Here is a 23,561-nt window from a genome sequence, read left to right as displayed (position 1 = left end):
AATAGAAAATCCAGAATTGGACCATCAACTCTATGCTCAACTAATCTTTGACAAAGTAGGAAAGAATATCCAATGGGAAAAAAAAAGTCTCTTCAACTAATGGTGTTGAGAAAATTGGACAGCCACATGCAGTAGAACACAACTGGACCACTTCTTTACACCATACACAGTGATAAACTCAAAATGGATGAAAGACCCAAATGTGAGACATGAACCCATCAAACTCCTAACAGAGAACTCAGGCAGAAATCTCTTTGAACTTGACTGCAGCAAGTTCTTGCTAGATACTTTTCCAAAGGCAAGGAAAACAAAAGCAGAAATAAATTTTGAAACTTCATCAAGATAAATTGATTTTGCACAATAAAGGAAGGAATCAGCAAAACTAAAAGGCAACCAACAGAATGGGAGAAGATATTTAAAAAGACATGTCAGATACAGGGCTAGTTTGCAAGATTTATAAAGTATTTATCAAACTCCACATCCAAAGAACAAATAATACAAACAAGAAATGGGAAGAAGACATGAACAGATATTTCTCCAGAGAAGACATACATATGGCCAACCCACATATGAAAAAGTGCTCAACATCACTCAGCATCAGGGAAATACAAATCAAAATTTCAGTAAGATGCCACCTCATACCAGTCAGAATGGTTAAAATTAACAAGACAGGGAACAACAAATGTTGGCATGGGTGTGGAGAAAGGGGAGCCATCTTAAACTGTTGGTGGGAATGCAAGCTGGTACAGCCACCCTGGAAAGCAGTATGGAGGTTCCCCCAAAAGTTAAAAATAGAACTATGCTATGACCCAGCAATTGCACTACTAGGTATTTATTATCACAAAGATATAGATGTAATGAAAAGAAAGGACCCATGCATCCCAATGTTCATAGCGGCAATGTCCAAACTAGCCAATCTATGGAAGGAGCTGGGATGTCCTACAGATGAATGGATAAAGAAGATATGGTTCATATATACAATGGAATATTACTCAGCCATCTGAAAGGATGAATACCTATCATTTATATCAATGTGGATGGAACCAGATGGTATTGTACTAAGTGAAATAAGTTACTCAGAAAAAGACAACTATCATATGACTTCACTCATATGTGGACTATAAGGAATAGTGTGAAGAATCATAGAGGAAGAGAGGGAAAACTGAATAGGAAGAAATCAGAGGGGAAGAAAAACCATGTAAGACTCTTGACTCTAGCAAACACATTGAAGGTTGCAGAAGGCGTGGTGGGTGGGGGGATGGGGTTACTGCATGCTGGGCATTAAGGAGGGCATGTGATGTGATGAGCGCTGGGTGTTATATGCAACAGGTGAATCACTGAACACTGTATTTGAAAATATTGATGTGCTATAATGTGGCTAATTGAATTTAAATTAAAAAAAATGAAGATGTTAGGTGAAAAAAAAATGTTTCTGCACAGCACACCAGGACACACGAGAGATTCATTCATTTCTACACCCACAAGTAGGTAGATTGGACAGTGGATGAAGCTGTGGTAAAAAAGCTTGTGGCAGCAGAGGAAGAGATGGCACTGAAGCCAGCAGCACCAGCGGCATGTCTGGCACTGGGTCAGATTGACCTTTGTGACAGAGGAAGTGCAGAGTGAAGGTGATACATGGGGTCTGCCTGGACCTGTTGTTCTCTCTGAAGAGAGACCACAGTGACTACTGGGAGGGAAAGAAATGTAAATAAACAAGGTAACTAAAGGAAAGTGTCTCTGGCTGTCTTCTCTGAAATTCTGGCAAAAGAGCCACCCAAGGTGCTCTGCAAACCACCCTGACTAGAGAATCCACCAAGTTTGTTGTGGTGACACTCAAAGACCCCAGTGCTGAGTATATACCCGCCCCCCACCTCCGACTCCACTGCCATCTATTATTTTCTCCACCAGTTATTGATTTATGTTTGTGCTTCCAGCCTTAGCAGCCTGTCGGCGGACTTGAGAAATCCAAAACTTGTGCTGTAGTGCCACCTCCCGGTAAACAAAAGTAAAGCTAATAACCAACTTGAACAATTAGAATCAAAGTACAGTTACACCTTGGAGATACTGTATGTTCAGTTCCAGACCACCACAAAGTAGCTAGTCAAATGAGGTGATTTTTTTCTTTGTTTTCAGTGCATATAAAAAGTTATACTTTTTCTGTACTGTATTTTATTAAGTATGCAATAACATTAAGCTTGAAAAATCAATGTACATACCTTAAATAAAAATACTTTCATGTTAAAAAAATGCTAACTGTTATCTGAACTTTTAGCAAGTCATAATTAGTGGCCCCCTTCCAGATAATCATAACAAATATAATAATGGTGAAATTTTTTGAAATAGTGTGAAAGTTATTACAATATGACCAAGACATGAAGTTAGCAAATGCTATTGAAAAATTGGGATCAATAGAATTGCTCAATGAGTGTTTGCCACAAACTTTCAAATGTAAAAACACCCTATATGTGAAGCACAATAAGAAGAAATACAGTAAAATGAGGTATGCTTAAACCCTTGCTTAAGTAAGAAAGGTGTTTGTTATTTTGTATGCAGTGGGAGAGACAAATTTCATCAAACATCATGAAAAATCATGGTAATAAGATATCACAAAAGGAAAATGATGATTTTTCAGGAGCCAAACCAAACACGTAGAATATTTCAATCTAATGATGAAGGGTTCAAAATAGCGGTTACAGAAAAATTCAAGGAGCTACAAAAAACTTAAAAAGGACGCACAATGGTATCGTGAATAAAATTAATGAACAGAAGTACTTTACCAAGTGAGTGACATTCTAAAATGTACAAACAAAAAAGCACACAAACTCTGGAGATAAAAAGAAACCTCAATAAATGAGGTGAAGAATGCATTAGGATGCTTTGGAAATACAGCATATCAGATGGAAGAGAGAATTTGTGAGCCTGAAGATAACAATTTAGAAATGATTCTGATGTTCCTCTCTGATTTTGTCTTACTTTGCTCCCCCCACTTTCCCTATGATCCTCTGTTTTGTTACTTATATTCCACATATGAATGAAATCATATGTTAATTAATTGAATTTAAATAAAATAAAATTTCAAAAGAAGAAATTATTCTGGTGGAAGAGGAAAGAGAAATAAGCTTTTTAAAAAGTGAAGAAATATTAGGAGCTATCCGATTACATTAGGAAAGTCAACATAAGATAAATTAGATTTTAAACTAAAGACTGTAGTCAGAGATACAGAAGGACACTACATAATTCTTTTTTTTTTTTTTTTTGGACACTACATAATTCTTAAAGGGACTATCCACCAAAATGATCTAACAATTATAAATAGCTATGCCCCCAATATGGGAGCAGCCAATTACATAAGAAAACTGTTAATCAAGATAAAGAGTCATATTGATATGAATACATTAATAGTAGGAGATCTTAACACACCTCTCTCAGAAATAGATCATAGAAGCAGAAAATCAATAAAGAAACAAGAGCATTGAAAGACACATTGGATCAGATGGACCTCTTAGATATATACAGAATATTCCACCCTAAAACAAAAAAATACTCATTCTTCTCACGTGCACATGGAACCTTCTCAAGAAGAGACCACATACTGGTTCACAAATCAGGACTCAACAGATACCAAAAGACTGAGATTATTCCCTGCATATTCTCAGATCACAATGCTTTGAAACTGGAGCTCAATCACAAGGAAAAGTTCAGAAGGAACTCAAACACCTGGAAGCTAAAGACCACCTTACTTAAGAAAGCTTGGATGAACCAGGAGATTAAAGAACTTAAACAATTCAAAGAAACCAATGCTAATGAAGACACTTCAGTCCAAACCTATGGGATACAGCAAAGGCGGTCCTAAGGGAGAAATACGTAGCCATCCAAGCCTCCCTCAAAAAAATTGAAAAATCCAGAATACACCAGCTGTCTCTACATCTTAAAGAATTGCAGAATCAACAACAAATCAAACCAACTCCACACATAAGAAGGGAAATAATCAAGATTAGACCTGAGATCGATGAGGTAGAAACCAGAGATACAGTAGAACGTATCAATGAAACTAGAAGCTGGTTTTTTGAAAGAATCAAAAAGATCAATAAACCATTGGCCACACTAATCCAAAGGAAAAGAGAGAAAGCCCAAATTCATAAAATTATTAATGAAAAGAGAGAGAGCACAACTAATACCAAGGAAGTAGAAACAATCATCAGAAGTTATTATCAACAGTTATATGCCAATAAGTTAAGAAACCTAGATGAAATGGATGCATTCCTGGAAAACTATAAACTCCCAAAATTGAACCAGGAAGAAATTGACAACCTGAATAGACTGATACTAGTAACGAGATTGAAGAAGTGATCAAAAACCTCCCAAAAAACAAGAGCCCAGGACCTGATGGATTCCCTGGGGAATTCTACCAAACTTTCAAAGAAGAAATAACACCTATTCCCCTGACATGTTTCAAAAAAATGAAGCAGAAGGAAAACTTCCAGACTCTTTCTATGAAGTCAGCATTACCCTGATCCCCAAACCAGGCAAAGCCCCTACCAAAATGGAGAATTTCAGACCAATATCACTGATGAAAATGGATGCTAAGATTCTCAACAAGATCCAAGCAAACGGGATCCTACAGAACATTAAAAAGATTATCCACCATGACCAGGTGGGATTCATTCCTGGGCTACAAGGATGGTTCAACATTTGCAAATCAATCAACATGATAGAAGAAATCAGTAAGAGAAGAGAGAAGAACCACATGGTCCTCTCAATTAATGCAGAAAAAGAATTTGACAAAATCCAGCATCCGATCCTGATTAAAATGCTTCCAAGTATAGGGATAGAGAGAACATTCCTGAACTTCATCAAATTTATCTATGAAAGACCCACAGCAAATATCATCCTCAATGGGAAAAAGCTTGCAGCATTCCCGTTGAAATCAGGAACACGACAAGGATGCCCACTCTCACCACTCTTGTTCAACAGAGTATTAGAAGTCCTAGCAAGAGCAATCAGAAAACAAAGAGAAATACAAGGTATATAAACTGGCAATGAAGAAGTCAAACTCTCTCTCTTCACAGATGACATGATTCTTTATATGAAAAGCCCAAAAAACTCCACCCCCAAACTACTAGATCTCATACAGCAATTCAGCAACGTGGCAGGATACAAAGTCAATGTACAGAAATCAGTGGCTTTCTTATACAATAACAATGAAAATACAGAAAGGGAAATTAGAGAATTAATTCCATTTACTATAGCAGCAAGAGCCATAAGATACCTGGGAATAAACCTAACCAAAGAGGTAAAGGTACTGTACTCGAGGAACTACAGCACACTCATGAAAGAAATTGAAGAAAACACAAAAAGATGGAAGACCATTCCATGCTCTCAGATCAGAAGAATAAACATTGTTGAAATGTCTATAGTGCCTAGAGCAATCTATACTTTTAATGCCATTCCGATAAAAATACTATCGGTATTTTTCAAAGAGCTGGAGCAAATAATCTTAAAATTTGTATGGAATCAGAAGAGACCCCGAATTGCTAAGGAAATATTGAAAAACAAAAATAAAGTTGGGGGCATCACATTACCTGATTTCAAGCTTTACTACAAAGCTGTGATCACCAAGACAGCATGGTACTGGCATAAAAACAGACACATAGACCAGTGGAACAGAGTAGAGAGCCCAGATACGGACCCTCAACTCTATGGTCAAATAATATTCAACAAAGAGGGAAAAAATTATCCAGTGGAAAAGACAGTCTCTTCAATAAATGATGCTGGGAAATCTCAACAGCTATATGTAGAAGAATGAAACTCGACCATTCTCTTACACCGTACACAAAGATAAACTCAAAATAGATAAAAGAACTCAACGTGAGACAAGAATCCATCAGAATCCTAGAGGAGAACATAGGCAGTAATTTCTTTGATATTAGCCACAGCAACTTCTTTCAAGATATGTCTCCAAAGGCAAAGGAAACAAAAGCAAAAATAAACTTTTGGGGCTTTATCAAAATCAAAAGCTTCTGCACAGCAAAGGAAACAGTCAAGAAAACAAAGAGGCAACCCATGGAATGGGAGAAGATATTTGCAAATGACAGTACAGACAAAAGGTTGATATCCAGGATCTACAAAGGACTCCTCAAACTCAACACACACAAAACTGATAATCATATCAAAAAATGGGCAGAAGATATGAACAGACACTTCTCCAGTGAAGACATTACAAATGGCTATCAGACACATGAAAAAATGTTCATCATCACTAGCCCTCAGGGAGATTCAAATTAAAACCACATTGAGATGCCACATTCCACCAGTTATAATGGCCAAAATTAGCGAGACAGGAAACAACATGTGTTGGAGAGGATGTGGAGAAAGGGGAACCCTCTTCCACTGCTGGTGGGAATGCAAGTTGGTGCAGCCACTTTGGAGAACAGTGTGGAGATTCCTCAAGGAATTAAAAATAGAGCTTCCCTATGACCCTGCAATTGCACTACTGGGTATTTACCCCAAAGATACAGATGTAGTGAAAAAAAATGGCCATCTGTACCCCAATGTTTATAGCAGCAATGGCCATGGTCACCAAACTGTGGAAAGAACCTTCAACGGACGAATGGAGAAGGAAGATGTGGTCCATATCCACTATGGAGTATTATGCCTCCATCAGAAAGGATGAATACCCAACTTTTGTAGCAACATGGACGGGACTGGAAGAGATTATGCTGAGTGAAATAAGTCAAGCAGAGAGAGTCAATTATCATATGGTTTCACTTATTTGTGGAGCATAACAAATAGCATGGAGGACAAGGAGAGTTAGAGAGGAGAAGGGAGTTGGGGGAAATTGGAAGGGGAGGTGAACCATGAGAGACTATGGACTCTGAAAAACAATCTGAGGCATTTGAAGGGTCAGGGGGTGGGAGGTTTGGGGAACCAGGTGGTGGGTACTAGAGAGGGCATGGGTTGCATGGAGCACTGGTTGTGGTGCAAAAAACAATGAATCCTATTATGCTGAAAATATATTAAAGAAAAAAAATAGTAATGGAAATAGGGACACCTGGGTGGCTCAGTGGGTTAATGACCTCAACTTCGGTTCAGTTCATGATCTCAGGGTCCTGGGATGGAGCCCCACATTAGGCTCCCTGCTTAGCAGGGATCCTGCCCCTCCTCCCCCCACCTCTCTGACTCCTTGTGATCTTTGTCTGTCAAATAAACAAATAAAAATATTTTTAAAAAAGAATAATGGAAATAGAGACATCTCGGTGACATAGTCAGTTGAGTATCTGCTTTTGGCTCAGGTCAGGATCCCAGGGTTCTGGCATTGAGTCCTCCATTAGGCTCCTTGCTCAGCGAGGTGCCTACTTCTCCCTCTGCTTGCTGCTCGCCTTGCTTGTGTTCTCTCTCTCCTTCTCTCTCTGAAGAATAAATAAATAAAATCTTTAAAAAAATAATAGTGGAAATTGCAGAAGGAGAAAAACTGAAGAGAACAGAGGACAGAGAATTTTGTAAAGTTGCTCCCACCAGTGATGGTAAGAAAAGAGGCTACGAGGCAAATGGACCCCAGAGCTGAACTTTATTGCAAGCACCCTCAGGCAAGGTTCCGCAACTCACAGAAAGGGGGAGGGGGGTAGTGAGTAGTGGAAGTCGCACTGGGAGGGAGTTAGCGAGGTCCTTTTATTGGGTTGAGGTAGGGCATAGCCTTGCGCCCATTGGGTATGTGGTGATTGGAGGGTATGGGAGGGTGATTCATGATGCCAATTTTCAATTTGAAAGCTCCTGGGTGGAGAGTTTCAGTCTCCTGACAGTGGCATGGAGGCCACAGTGAGGGTGGTGGGGAAAGTCCGCCATCTTGGAGAGGGTTGGTGGGAAGATCCACCATTTTGGAGGCCCTGATTCCCAGCCAGCCCATCATTCCAACCTCTTTATATTTATATTGGTGTCAGGGGGCGTAGACTTTGCTCTGGCTGCTTCCTGCTGGCAGTGGGTAGAGACCATCGGATGTGGGCAGGTGGGAATAGGGCTATAAGAGGAGTTGGTTAACTGATACCCTGATTATTTCCTGCAGGCCCTCCTGTAGGCAGAGTATAAGGCAGGGAGTGATAGAGATTAACAGGAGGAGTATACAGAGGGGCCCTGCCAAAAGGAGGAGCCAGGTTACCCAGGCTTGGGGGTTTAAGCCCCAACTAGAGTCATCTTGACTCCTGGCTCAGATCCGGTCCTTGAGTTCCTTGACTTTGGAGGTGACTATGCCCGACTAGTTGATGAAGTAACAGTACTCCTCAATCAAGTAGAGGCACGTTCCCCCTTTCTCGGCAGTAAGGGGATCCAGGGAGTATCGGTCTTGCAGGGTGACAGCGGCTAGGCTGGTGATATGAGTCTGTAGGGTGGTGAGGGAGTCTGCTATTTGTTCCATGTCCTGGTTGAGTGCCTATGAGAGCTTATAATAGAAGTTAATGGAGGTCTCCATCCCTGCCACCCCAGTTGTTAGTTCTGCCCCTATTAAGAACCCTATTAAGAAGGGGAGGAAGGCAGCCTTCCTCTTCTGAGAGGTAGGGAACAGCTGAGATAAGAGTTGTTCAGATGAATAGATGCTGGTGGTTGGAAACAGAAGGATGAGAGTACAATCCAAGGAATCATTGGCAGTTAGGCAGCGATAGATCCCTTTTGGGCAGGAAAGAAAGATTCCCGAGGGGGTGAAGTAGGGGAGAGTGGAGATGTTGTGGGTAGTGTGAGGTTTGGCATCGATGGGTCCAATGTGAACCGTCTTAGTGGAGGAACTGGGTATAGGCCAGGAGTTAGGAATCGGTATCCTGATGATGTTAGTGAGGGAGGAAAAAGGAAAACAGATCCAGCAGTCTTGCCCCCCCAGAGACATTTTTCCAGAGGTTGTAGCTGGAATTTAGGAGGGTTAGGGTGAGCAGTTCGGTGGAGGGAACCCCCTGTAAGGAGCCAAGGTTGATCCCTTTATATTTGGGTTGTGCTTGTACCCGATTTAGAAATTATTGTACTTTCTTGAGGGAGTTGTTGCGGGTGGCCTGGTCCTGGAACCCCCCCCCCAACAGAGAGTCCTATTTGGGCCAAATAGGTCCAACAGACTTTTCCAGATTTGGGGTAATTAGTACGGGGGTGGGGTGGGAGGTCCGGGGTAATTAGTACGGGGGTGGGGTGGGAGGTCTGAGAGAGTTCAGAGGTTGAAAAGGTCTTTCCCAGGGCATGGGTCAACGTGCAGAGGGTTGGTGTTTTTCCCTGGTAGCAGGATTTGGGCCTAGAGGTATAGGCTGAGAAATAGCGTGAGGTAGCTGAGCCCCTCATGCAGTCACATGACTCCGCCTGGATCTGGGGACTCAGGAGGAGTATGAGAAGGAGCCCTAACCAAGCGGAGTTTGGTGGGGCCCACCATCTGGGAGGCCCACTTACTGTCAGTGGGGACCCGTTTAAGGTTGTTGATGTGCACCCATGGCTGGAAGCCCAGTAACTTTGCTGCAGTTGGGGTGGTGAGGATGACAGTGTGGGGTCCCGTCCACCGTGTCTGTAAGGGAGCGGGGTTGCAACTCCTGAGGAGAATCTGGTCACCCAGGAATAGTTTCCAGGGAGGAGTCTCACCATCCTTGGGGTCATTCAGGTCCAGGGTGACTGAGTCAACATGAGCTCTCAGGAGGGTCCGAAACAGAGTGAGGTAAGGCAGATACAAGAGAAGGGGTGGAGGTTGGCCTTTTCTACTTTACCCAATCACTGAGGATGGTAAGAGGTAAGAGATGTGTAGTCTCCAGGAGATGTTGAGACTTTCAGCCACTTGCTGGGTTATGCTGGATATGAAGGCTGGCCCGTTGTCTGACTGGAGGGTTCGTTGCAGTCCGAAACGGGGAATGATGTGTTCAATAAGGATAGAGGACACGATGTCTGCTGTCTTGCAGGCCGTGGGAAAGGCCTCTATCCATCCTGTAAATGTGTCAACCAGAGTTTGTAGGTAGTGGAGGGTTTTATGACAGGGCATGTGGGTGAACTCCAGTTGCCAGTCTTCTCCTGGCTGGTGGCCCCGCAATTGGTGGTTAGGTCCTGGCCTGCGGGTCCCACCTTGTGCATTGATAGCTGAACAGACAGTACATGCCCTGTGAATGGTTTCAATGACCTTGGACAGGGAAGGGTGATAGAAGAGAGGTTGTAAGAACTGAAACAATGCCTTGGGGCCGATATGGAGTGACTGGTGAATTTTTGTGACCAAGGTGTGAGCCAGGTTTTCAGGTATGGCAATGCGGTTCTGGATGTGGATCCACCCTTTGTCCCCCAGTTTGCCCCCCAGCTTTTGGAGTGCTAGTGTCTCCTCCTTGGTGTAACAAGATTGGTGCGCAGTGTTGAGGAAGAGTACAGGGGCAGGAGTGGCGCTAAGGGCCATCTGCCTGGCCACCGTATCCGCCTTGTTGTTGCCTAGGGAGATCAGGTCAGGAGTAGTTTGGTGTCCCTGGCAGTGGACAATGGCGACCTCGGTGGGTAGGTGTAGGGCCTTGAGGAGGCTGGCGATGAGTGGCCCATTTATGATAGGGGTGCCTTTGGTAGTCAGGAATCCCCCTTTCTTGCCAAATAACTGAGTGAGTGTGGGATATGAGGTAAGCATATCTGGAATCAGTGTGAATAGTGACTCACTGTTCCTTGGACAGGTGGAGCACCCAGGTTAGAGCTATCAGCTCCGCCTTCTGGGAGGTAGTCCCAAGAGGAAGAGGGGCTGCTTTGACAACCGCCTCAGAGGTAACTACTGCATAGCTGGCGCAGCGCAGGCCATCTGGTGTCAGAAGGGAGCTGCCATCCACAAGCAGGATGCAGTCAGGGTTAGTCAGTGGTTGATCGTAGAGTCCAGGGTAAGAGTGGGTAAAGTCCTCCAGAAGTTGAGGGCAAGAGTGAAAAGGGTCAGAGGTAGGCAAGGGTGCAGGCCGTAAAGTCGCAGGGTTTAAGTGCGGGGAGACAGACAAAGGTATCTGAGGGTTTTTGATGAATAGCAAATGGAACAGCTGCACCCGGGAGGGAGTCAACTGGGCCAGAGACTGGTGGCCAAGGAGGTCCGTGAGTTGGTGGGGGGAGTAGACTCTAAGAGGCTGTCCTAAGGTCAGTTTTAGGGCTTCCTTAGTGAGGGAGGCTGCAGCAGCCAGCGCCTGAGACAGGGTTGCCACCCCGGGTGGTGGGGTCTGTTTGGACAGGTAGGCCACTGCCCTATATGTAGGCTGTGGGCTGGGCCAGAAGGCTGGTGGCCAACCTAGAACATTCATCCGTGAAGAGATGGAACAGTTTAGTAGGGTCTGGGATGGCCAGAACTGGCCCCTTGATGAAGCAGTCTCAGAGCTTCGAAAATCCATGCTGGATTGAGGTAGGATCAGTTAAGGGACCCTGGGGGGTTTCCTTGGCTGCTTGGTATAAAGGCTGGGCCAGGATAGAGAAGTTCGGAATCCAGTGTCTAAAAAACCCCATGAGTGCCAGGAAGGAGAGTGTCTCATCTGCACTCTGGGGGGGTGGGTTGCAGTTCTCGGAGGAGGTGAATACAGTCCCCAGTAAGGGATTTAGAGGTAGGAGTCAGAAAGATCCCTAGATATGTGATTGATGGGGTACATAGCTGGGTCTTACATGGGTTGGCTCTATACCCCCTAGCTCCCAGGAAGTTTAGTAGGGTAGAGGTATCTTCCTGGGAGGTGAGGAGGGAAGGGCTACAGAGAAGCAGGTCATCTACATACTGTAGCAGGGTACTGGTCTCCAGGAGGCATTCCTGGAGGTCGGCCGCCAAGGCTTGGCCGAAAATGTGGGGGCTGTCTCAAAACCCTTGTGGTAGGACTGTCCAGGTAAGTTGCCCAGAAACATGGGTGTCAGGGTCTTCCCAGGTAAAAGCAAACAGGAAATAGGAGTCAGGATGCAGGGGAATAGTAAAGAATGCATCCTTTAGGTCGAGTACCATGAAATGAGAGGTGCCGGGAGGGATGTGAGACAGCAGAGTATAGGGGTTGGGGACGATGGGGTGGAGTGGGATGACAGCTTCATTAATGAGCCATAGGTCCTATACCAGCCGATAAGCCCCTGATGGCTTTTGTACAGGCAGAATGGGGGTATTACAGAGGGAGTTGGTAGGAATGAGAAGGCCCTGCTGCTTTAGGCGTTCTATTATAGGTTTGAGACCCCGACGATGGATAAGGGAGATGGGGAACTGAGCCCTAGTGGGGTATGTGGAGTTATCCTTTAACCAGATATGAACTGGACTGTGGTGGGAGGTGACGATGGGTTTGGATGCATCCCAAACTTGGGGATTAACGGCGGGTAGGTTTGTTGGGATGGGAGTTGGAGGAGAGGGGAGGAGTGGCAGTAGGAGATACTCCGAGGCTGAAGGAGAAGGAGACAGGTGGGTGGTGGTCCACAGTTTTTGGAGGACTATCTTTTCCCAAGAGAGGCACTGGGCAGGTGGGGACTACGAGGAATGAATGAGAGAAAGGGAAACCATCCAGGCTGCAAGTAAGAGGTTGGATCACCCTAGGGAAAGAGGAGGTACCCTCAGTCCCCATCACAATGACTGGTGAGGCATGTGTGGTCCTGAGTAGGCTGGAACAACTGAGTAGGTAGTCCCTGTGTCCAGCAGAAAGGACATGGACTTACTTGCTACCTGGTGCGTTACCCTGGGCTCAGCTTGGGTGAGGGGGGTATCCCAGTCCGGGCTCCATCAGTCGTCCTCCAGCCCAAGTAGCCGGAAAGCAGGACTTGCCAGTTCAGGGTTTCCCCCGCATAGAGGCGTGGGGGATCCCCCGAGGTTAGGACAGTCCGACTTCCAGTATCCCATCAGGTGACACTGAGGGCACGGCTTCGTGGGTGCCTTTGGGTTAGGACATTGACGGGCCCAGTGCCCTTCAGCACCACATTTAAAGCATGCCCCCAGAGGGGTACGGCCAGTTGCCCCTCGTTGCTGATTCCCAGAATCAGCTGGCTGCAGGGCTGCCACCAGGGCCTGGGTTTGTAATTGGACCTTCTGCTGGAGTCTGGCTTGCCGTTTGAGTTCAGCTGCCTCCTCTCGGGAGTTAAAAACCTTAAAGGCCATTTTCACCAAGTCAGAGATGGGGGTCTGGGGGCCCTTCTCTTCCTTTTTTAATTTCTTCCTGATGTCTGGCGTGGATTGAGAAATAAAGTGGGTCATCAGGACTGTGGCTACCGCCAGGGAAGGCGGGTCTAATCTTGTGTATTGTGTTAGAGCCTCAGTCAGTGGGTTAAGGAACAGGGCAGGGTTTCGTCTGAGGCTTGGATAACCTCCCTGATCTTTTCATAGCTAGCCACTTTATTGGAGGCTGCCCTCCTGCTGGCAATAAGGCATTGAACTATGCAGTCTCGCCACTGGCGGCCATCTTGCCCATTCTGATAGTCCCATCTGGGCTCTACAGAGGGGACTGCCTGAGCGCCTACCGGTATGGTGGCGTCCATGAGATGGACTTGATCGGCGTGTTCTCCAGTGGCGGCCTGGATGCATTCCCTCTCCTTGGTGGTGAGGGTAGTTGTCTGAACCACGTGTAAGTCATTCCAGGTAAGATCATAGCCTTGGGCCAGATATTGGAACTTTTTAATGAAATTGTCCGGGTTGGCCGAGAAGGAACCCAGACGTTTCTCAGTTTGGGAGAAGTCCTGTAGGGAGAAAGGCACATGCACTTTGACAACTCCTTCAGCTCCAGTCACCTCCCTTAAGGGGCAGATTAAGCTGGATGGAGGATCTCTGGAATGCGTCCGGGCAGAGATGGGAGGAGAGGATGGGAAGTCCAGCAGAGACTCGGCTTGTTCCAGGGGTGGTGGCTTGACCTTGGAAAAGGCTGTTGGGGCCTGCTGGGGTGCTGGGGTCACCAATTCCCTGGAGGGCTCAGGGGGAGCCAGAGGTTGAGGAAGGGGCTGATAAAGAGGTGGGGGTAAGGTGGGAGCTCGAGTGGGGGGTACAGAAAGGTCTTCGCATGGTTCAGAAAAAGAGGACTGAAGAGGAGGGTCTGGTTCAACCGGTGCAGTAGGGGATATGTGCTGAGTGGGGGGAGGAGCGCGAGCAAGGAGGACTTGAGAGGTCGAACACCAGGAGCACAAGGACAGCCAAGACCGTAGGGTCCAGAAAGCTTGGACATAGGGAATTGCGGACCATTTGCCCTGACGCCTGCATAGATTGTAGAGATCTATGAGCACCTGATACAAATGTGCCCTTGGGAGGCCATTGGGATTGGTTGTCTAATTTGTATTGAGGCCAGGCAACAGTACAATAAGGCATCTCCTTATTGTATAAGGCTCACCTGCATAAGTCCTGGTCTAACTCCAATGTACTGAGGTTGGCCAGAAGGCAGCCCAGGAGCGTTTTGGAGTCAAATTTGGATTGGGAGGCTCCCATGGTCTCTTTCACCGACTGACCTATATTGCGGAAGAGAGCGTCCCCTCCTCCATGCACTGGGTCACTGGAGGGACAGCAGTTCCCGCGGAATGAGGACATCTCCCGATTCCTTGGGACTGGCGGGGCCACCAGGTGGCCAGGTCTGTCCAGGCACGGCCACGGGTGACAGGGTGACCTGGAAGTGGATCAGGGGCCAGGGAACACTCACCACAACAGGTTCTGAAGTAAGCCTTCTTGACATAGGCAGCGGGAGGTTGTTGTCTGCAGGTGAGGAGGAGGGAGCCTCTGTGCCGGGCAAGGGCTCAACCTCTCTCCCGGGTTTCAGCACCAAATGTAAAGTTGCTCCGGCTGGTGATGGTAAGAAAAGAGGCTACGACGCAAATGGATCCGAGAGAAGAACTTTATTGCAAGCACCCTCGGGCAAGGTTCCGCAACTCACAGAAAGGGGGAGGGGGGTAGTGAGTAGGGGAAGTCGCACTGGGAGGGAGTTGGCGAGGTCCTTTTATCGGGTTGAGGTAGGGCATAGCCTTGCACCCATTGGGTATGTGGTGATCGGAGGGTATGGGGCGGGGGTGGTCCGTGATGGCCAATTTTCAATTTGGAAGCTCCTGGGTGGAAAGTCTCAGTCTCCTGACAGTGATGTGGAGGCCGCAGTGAGGGTGGCGGGAAAGTCCACCATCTTGGAGAGGGTTGGTGGGAAGATCCGCCATTTTGGAGCCCCAGTTTCCCAGCCAGCCCATCAAATTTATTTAAAAAATAATAGCTATGAACTTCTCAGACCTGGGGAAGGATATACAAGTACATTAATCTAGAACAACTAATTGTCTCAACACAAAAACAACTTCTCCAAACCAGATTATATTAAGACTGTCAAAAGTCAATAATAAAGTATTTTAAAGGTACTTGGGGGTGTGGTGGGGAGAGACAGTAACCAACAAAGAAACTTTCATTAGAGTATCAGGAGATTTCTGAGCAGAAACCCAATAGCCCAAGAAAGAGTGGAATGACATATTCAAAATAATGAAAGATAAAATCTGCCTCCCAGGAACACTCTGGCAGAGATTTTTTTTCAGATATGAAAGATAAATAAAGACTTCCTCAAGCAAACAAAAGATGAAGGATTTCACCATCACCAGATTTGCTTTACAAAAAATATTGAAAGGAGATTTTCAAGTTGAAACTTAAAGACAAAAACACACATAATTCTGAGTAAAGTTATCAATAGAATTAGAAATCCATAATTTTTTTATAATAGCAAACTCTTAATTATAGGAAAAAGGTTAAAAGAAAAAAGCATTAAAATTAACTGTAACTATTGTAAAAGGAATTGTTTTCTTAATTCCTCTTTCTGCTACTTCACTACTAGTGTATATAAATGCAAGATTTCTGTATATTAATTTTGTATCCTGCAACTTTATTTAACTAATTTATCAGTTCTAATAGATTTTTTCTGGATTCACTAGGGTATTTTATACACAGTATCATGTTATCTGCAAATAGTGAAAGTTTTAATTTTTACTTATCATTTTGGTTGCCTATTTTTTTCCTCATTTGATGGTGACGTTAGGACTTCCAGTACTATGTTGAATGAAAGTGGTGAGAATGCACATGCTTGTCTTGTTCCTCATCTTAGAGGAAAAGCTCTCAATTTTTCACTATCAAGAATGATGTTAGCTGTGGGTTTTTCACATATGGACTTTATTATGTTGAGGTTTCTTCCCCCTAACCTTACTTTGTTGAGTTTTTTTTTTTTTAAGATTTTATTTATTTACTTGAGAGAGATCAGAGTAGGCAGAGAGAGAGGAAGGAAAGCAAACTCCCTGCTGAGTAGAGAGCCTGATGTGGGGCTCAATCCCAGGACCCTGAAACCATGACCTGAGCCGAAGGTAGAGGCCTAACCCACTGAGCCACCCAGGTGCCCCACTTTGTTGAGTTTTTATCATGAATGTATGCTGTGCTTTGTAAAATACTTTTTATGCATCTATTAAGATGTAACTTCTTTGGCATGGGCCTTAGAAACATTTTTCTACATATGTCTTCTCTGGCAAGGGAAACAAAAGCAAAATTAAATTACTAAGACTATGCCAACATAAAAAGTTTTGTGCATTGTAGGAAGCCATCATCAAAACAAGTAAGATATTCAAGATTATATACATGATAAGAGGTTAATATGCAAAAAATATAAAGAACTTATACAATGCAACACACACACAAAACCCCCACAAATAATCTGATGAACAAATGGGGAGAGGACCTAAATAGGCATTTTTCCAAAGAAAACATAGAAATGGCCAACAGACATATGCAAAGATGCTCACCGTCACTATCCTCAGGAAAATGCAAATCAAGCCAAAAAGGGCAACAAAAGATAAATAAGGGAATTATGTAATAATAAAATAGCAGCAGAACACACATTCTTCTCAAGTGCACATGGAACATTTTCCAGGATGGATCATATGATAGGCTGCAAAACAAATCGTAGCATTTCTTAAGAAAATTGAAATCATGCCAAATATCTTCTCTGACTACAATATCATGAAACTAGAAATCAACAGGAGAAAAGGGAGAATATATACAAATACTTGGAAATTAAACACAATACTTCTAAACAACTATTGGGTCAAAGAATAAATCAAAAGGGAGATTAAAAAAACTATCTGAAAACAAAAAAAATAAAATAGAAAATATCAAATATTGTGGGATGCAGAAAAAACAGTTCTGAGAAGAAATGTAATATCAGTAAATCCTAAGTTAAGAAGTTAGAAAGTTCTCAAATAAACAATCTAGTGTTATACTTCATGGAAGTAGGAAAGGAAGAAAAATTTAAACCTAAATTAAGCAGAAGGAAGGAAATAAGTAAGGTGAATGGTTATAAATGAAACAGAGACCAGAAAAATAGTGGAAAGAATCCACAAAATTAAGGGTTGCTTCTTTGGAAAGATAAAATTGACAAACATGTCTAAATAGATAACCTAATTGAAAAAAAATAATTCAAATAAAAGTAAAAATAAAAAAAGACATTACAGCTAATACTACACAAATACATAGAATCATGAAATTATAATGAACAATTGTGTGCCAATAAATTATATAATGTAGAAGAAATTAATACATTTCTAGAAACACACATGCTACTAAGAATTAATGAAAAATTTGAACCTGTCTCACATTTAGGTCTTCCATCATTTTTAATTTATCTTTGTATATGGCATAAGAGAATGGTCCAATTTCATTCTTCTATATGATGGAATATTACTCAGCCATCAGAAAATGTGAATACCTACCATTTGTATGGATATGGTTGGAAAAACTGGAGGATATTATGCCACGTGAAATAAGTCAAGTACAGAAAGACAATTATATGGTTTTACTCATATGTGGAATAAAAGGAATAATGCAGAGTACCATTGGTGAAGGGAGAGAGAACTGAATAGGAAGAAATCAGAGAGGGAGACAAACTATGAGAGACTCTTGACTAGGAAACAAACTGAGGGTTGCTGGAAGGGAGGTGGGGGGTGGGGTAACCAGGTGATGGGTACTAAGGAGGGCATGTGTTGTGATGAGCACTGGGTGCTATACACAACTGATGAATCATTGAACACTACATCAAAAACTAATGTACTATATGTTGGCTAATTGAACATTAAATAAATAAATAAGAAATAAGAAATCTGAACCACCAATGAAGAGTGAACAGAATGAATCAGTAAGTTAAAAACTCCCAATGCAAAAAATTCCTGGATCTGAGCACTTCAACGGAAAAATTTACTCAATATTTAAAGAAATATTCACACTAACCTTCCTCAAGGTGTTCCAAAATATTGAGTGGAAGGGAACACTTCCAAACTCATTCTACAAAGCCGGCATTACCTCGATATCAAAGCCAGATAAAGGTACCACTATAAGAGAAAACTATAGACCAATATCCATGATGAACATAGATTCAATTTCTCAACAAAATAAAAGCAAAATAAAATAAAGAAGACATGAATAGCATTATGTACCATGACCAAGTGGGATTTATTCTTGGGATTCAAGGATAGTTCAAAATACACACACACACACACACACACACACACACACACATATATATATATATATATATATATATATACATAAATCTATATATATATATAGTGTATATATATATACACATGACATTAACAGAATGAAAAATAAAAGCCATATTTTCTCAATAAATGCTGAAAAAGTATTTGGCAAAATGTAATGTCATTTGGTGATTAAAAATAAAACCCTAAAAATTGGGTATAAAAGGAACATACAATGTGATAAATGTTATATACAACAAACTCACAAACTAACATTGTACTCAATGGAAAAAAGATTTGAAAGTGCTACCGCAAAGACCAGGAAGAAACAAGTGTGTCTTCTTTCCTTATTGCCATTTAATATAGTACTGAAAGTCCTAACTAAAGCAATTGGGCAAGAGAAGAAAATAAGGTATTTAAATTGGAAAAGAAGAAGTGAAACGATATAAGAGTGAGATAATCATATAATTTTTATCTTTTTCTCTTGATGTGATGTATAATGTAGATTTCTCTGTGACTATCAAACCACTGTTGCATCCCAAGAATGAATCTCACTTTACTGTGGTGATTTTTAAAAAATGTATTGTTGGATTTAGTTCACTAATACTTTTTTTTACAATTTTAAAATTGTTATATTGAGGTAAGAACACTTAATATGAGATCTACTCTCTCTATAATTCTTTTTCATTTTATTTTATTTTATTGCTTTTCAGTGTTCCAGAATTCATTGTTTAGGCACCACACACAGAACTCCATGCAATACGTGCCCTCCATAATGCCCACCACCAGGCTCACCCAACCCCCACCGTCCTCCCCTTCCTAAACCCTCAGTTTATTTCTCAGAGTCCACCATCTCTAATGGTTCATTTCCCCCCTCAATTTCCCCCAACTCACTTCTTCTCTCCATCTCCCCATGTCCTCTGTGTTATTCCTTGTGCTCCACAAGTAAGTGAAACAATATGATAATTGACTCTCTCTGCTTGACTTATTTCACTCAGCACACTCTCTTCCAGTCCTGTCCATGTTGATACAAAAGTTGGGTATCCTTTCTGATGGATGCATAATATTCCATAGAAGATATGGTGTCGCCCTCGGCCCACAAGAACAACAACCAGCCTGGTATGGTGTTAATGCTTCGTCTCTTTATTTCGACAACTTTCTTAGCTTATATGTGTCAGGGTGACCAATAAGGGGCCAAACAATGGGGAGAGCTAATGAGAGTCCTGTTACTATGCTGATTAAATTTGAAACAGCCAATGACTATGTCCTCCTTTAGACAGGCTTCACCAGAAAGTTCGTTGTTCACTTGCAGCGTATTTTGCTGGCAGTGAGCCAAGCACCATCGTGTAATGGTGGGGACTTTCCTGGCCAGAGGTGGTCCCTGACATCTCCCCCTTTTTTGTTTTATGGCAGAGATCGTGCCTGTCTTAGGTCGTCAGTAGCAGAAAACATCCTTACCCGTCATCAGACACAAGATATCGATGATCTCTGTCCTGTCTTAGGTTGGTATGTTTCTCTACTGATCTTACCCATCTTTGACTACTGATCTAGCATGCTTAGCCATATCTGGGGAGATGTCCCAGCCTCTATTGACATAAGGGCTTGTACTATAGCTCGGCTCTGCTCTTGCTGCTATGTTCTCCATTGGCGAACTTTTCTGAATAGAAGCAGAATGCCAATAAGAAGGAGGACAAGAAGACCATTGTTTGGTAAACTGGAACATATTGCTGAATGTTTGAAATAGCTCTGGGAGGGAAGCTGGTTGCACACGCATACTCGTGTGAAATTTTGAAAATCGTCAGACCAAGCACCCTGCAAATACTGGGAGAGCTGTCGGGAGACATTCCGTAAGTCACTCATATTAGTATAGGCTATGGGAGTTACACAAATTGCCAGGAAGGGTGCTATACATCCCAGTCCCAATAGGGCCCCCAATATGTCCACTTGTTCTTGAACCAAATCCACTCTCTGGTTGACTATCAGGATTCCTGCTTACAGATGTGCATTGATCTGAGTCTGTGTTTGAAGGGCAGCCGCCGTTCCTTCTGCAAGGGTGTTCACAGCTTCCGCAGTGGGTATAGTTGCAGCAAGCGAGACTGCTGCTGCCGTGGCAGCTGCTGTAGATATAGCCAATGCTGTCACAACGGCGGCTGTGATACCAAAATCTCTCTTCTTTCTGGATAGCACCACCGGTAACTTGTCATCTGGAATGGAAACTGGGATAGGAACATGGGTAGGGATATGCATAATCACAGCCAGCTTGAAGGCCGTGACATTCCAGCACTGGGAAAGATAGCAATTCTTAGTGCAATTCAACGTATCATTCAGCTTGCTAGCATGTTACGAGGAAAAGGAACGGTGGCGAGACCCATATGGGAGTGGGCTGATAAATAATATTATTGGGACAAGACACATTAACTGTTGTCTCAAAGGTAGTAGAGTCATTTTGTTTATAAGAACAGTTGAGGAATTTGCCACCATTTAACATGGACACTGCTGAGATATCAGTACATGCTCCTAACAAGTTACAGACCTGCCATGCCTCAAAGGGAGAGGAGGGAATATGAGAGAAGAGTTAGTCACTGGTAAAGGATATAGCTATGCTTTAACCACTGTTCACAGCTCTCTGGCTTGAGTCTGCCGCAGGAGGTGTAGCATCCTCAGAGTTATCATCAGCATCTTCAGCATCATGACTGGTGTTCGGAGGCAAGGCTGCACGCACCAGCCACTCTGGGATCCAAATTGGAGCCTCTTTTTCCTGTGGAAAAACACATACAGACCCCCTACTCCATACTAACACTGGATCTGGTCCATTCCACTTTCCTGTGAGGATGTCCTTCCAAAGTACTAAAGGCTTAGGGGGAGCAGCAGCAGCACTTGCGTGTCTGTCTGCAGCTGATTTACCTGTTTTGTCCAACGTTAAAAAATTCAAAATAAAGAGAATGGTGTTGAGCTTATCTTTAGGGGACCTGAAGGTGTTCCCTATTCCCCCTTTTTGTTTATAAAGCGCATTTTTTATTGTAAGATGCGTGCGTTCCACAACACTCTGTCCTTGTGGGTTATAGGGTATTCCATGTATCAAGTGAATGTCAAGTTGTTGTAGGAGGGCTTTAAAGGGTTGTGAGGTGTAGGCTGGACCATTATCTGTCTTTAACTGGCGTGGCTTTCCCCATGCCGCTAAAGCCTGTAGGCAATGGGCGATAACATCTCTGGAGTTTTCCCCTATATGCACTGAGGTGAAAATTATTCCAGAGCAGGTATCTACAGAGACATGAACATATCTTAACTTTCCAAATTCTGAAACATGTGTGACATCCATTTGCCATATATGATTAGGTAACAGACCCTTAGGATTAACCCCCAAGGACGGTGCAGGTAGTAAAGTCACGCAATTTCTGCAGGAGACTACTATGTCCCGTGCCTGTGCTTTTGTTATGTTAAATTTGAGGCGAAGAGTTAAAGCATTCACATGGAACAGCTTATGATAATGTCTCGCCTGTTGCACCGGGTCCTCAATGGCAAAGACAAATTCTCCTCTGGTTAAGGAGTCTGCTAACCGATTACCTTGTGTCAGGGGGCCTGGTAAGGTTGTATGAGCTTGTATGTGGCCAACATAAAATGGAGCCTTCCTGTCCCAAACTAATGTTTGGATTTCTTGTAATGCCTTAGAGATAGTAGACCTAGCATTAATAGAACCCACATTTTCAATGATAGAGACAGCTTGCACACATATCTACTATCTGATAAAAGGTTGAAGGGTTCTTGATGAAACATTTGAAATGCTTTTATCACTGTGAGCAGCTCGGTTTCTTGGGGAGAGGAGCTTTGAAATAGGAAGGTCCAACTCTCTTCTTTGGTAACTATAGCTCCTACTCCTTGCTTAGATCCATCAGTGAATATAAACCTTACATTACTGAGGGGTTTATGGTGAGTGATCCTAGGGTATATGATTGGATTGGATAAACTGAACTGTAGCCATGGATGTGATGGGTAGTGGTTATCAAATTGAGTGCATGTTATAGTTATCAAAATGGCCCAGTCATCATCACAGGCTGCTAGGCACTTTATTTGTTCCTGCGTATATGGTGTTATTATAGTATCTGGTTGTTTACCAAATGCTGCTATACTAAGTTTAATCCCTTTAAGTATAATTTGTGCAACGGCGCTTGGGTACCAAGGCAAGACCTTCCCTGGAGAGTGGGCCAAACTAACCCATGATATGGGGCCAGATTGCCAAAAAACTGCAGTGGGAGCTCGTTTTTCGGCAAGGACACAAAATAGCAAAGGTTTGGAATAGTCAATTCTGTCTATCTGAGCAGCTTCTAGCCTTTTCTGGATCAGATTGGTGGCTGCTTTTGCCCCCTCAGTCAACTGACGAGGAGAGGTGAGGTTAGGGTCTCCTTTAAGTGTCTCAAATAAGGATGACAATTCCTGATCAGTGAGTTTTAGATAGGGCCTGATCCAATTGATATCTCCTAATAATTTTTGAAAATCATTTAATGTGTTTAGGTGATCCATCCGCAGGGTTATCTTTAAAGGTCTGACTTTAGTATTCTCTAACCCAGTTCCCAAATACTCTTTAATGGGCGTCATTTGGACCTTTTCTGGTGCTATGTGTAATCCAAATTTCTTAAAATGTTTGAAAAGAAAGGAAAGGGCCTTCTTAATATATTGTTCTTCTTTATGGCACAGCAGAATAACATCTATATAATGATACACAATGAGTGGGGGAAATTGTGTTCTAACTTCCTTCAGGGCTTGGTCCACATATAATTGGCACATTGTAGGGCTGTTGGCCATGCCCTGAGGCAATACCACCCACTCATAGCGTTGATCCGGACTAGAATGATTAATGGTAGGTACTGTGAAAGCGAAACATTGGGTGTCCTCGGGGTGCAATGGGATGGAAAAGAAACAATCTTTAATATCGATTACCACAGAGGGCCAACCAGAGGGCAGGGCTGAGACTAAAGGCATCCCCAGCTGTACTGCTCCCATGGCCACTATCCTTTCATTAACCGCTCGTAAGTCATGTAACAATCGCCATTTCCCTGACTTCTTTTTAATCACAAAAATAGGCATATTCCATGGTGATGTGGAGGGCTGAATATGCCTGGTGGCAAGTTGCTCTTTTACCAACGTGTGGG

This window comes from Neovison vison, chromosome X, assembly GCF_020171115.1.
Source record: "Neovison vison isolate M4711 chromosome X, ASM_NN_V1, whole genome shotgun sequence".
NCBI classification, from domain to species: Eukaryota; Metazoa; Chordata; class Mammalia; order Carnivora; family Mustelidae; genus Neogale; species Neogale vison.
The sequence above is the reverse complement of the archived record's forward strand: the minus strand, read 5'-3'. Positions refer to the sequence as shown.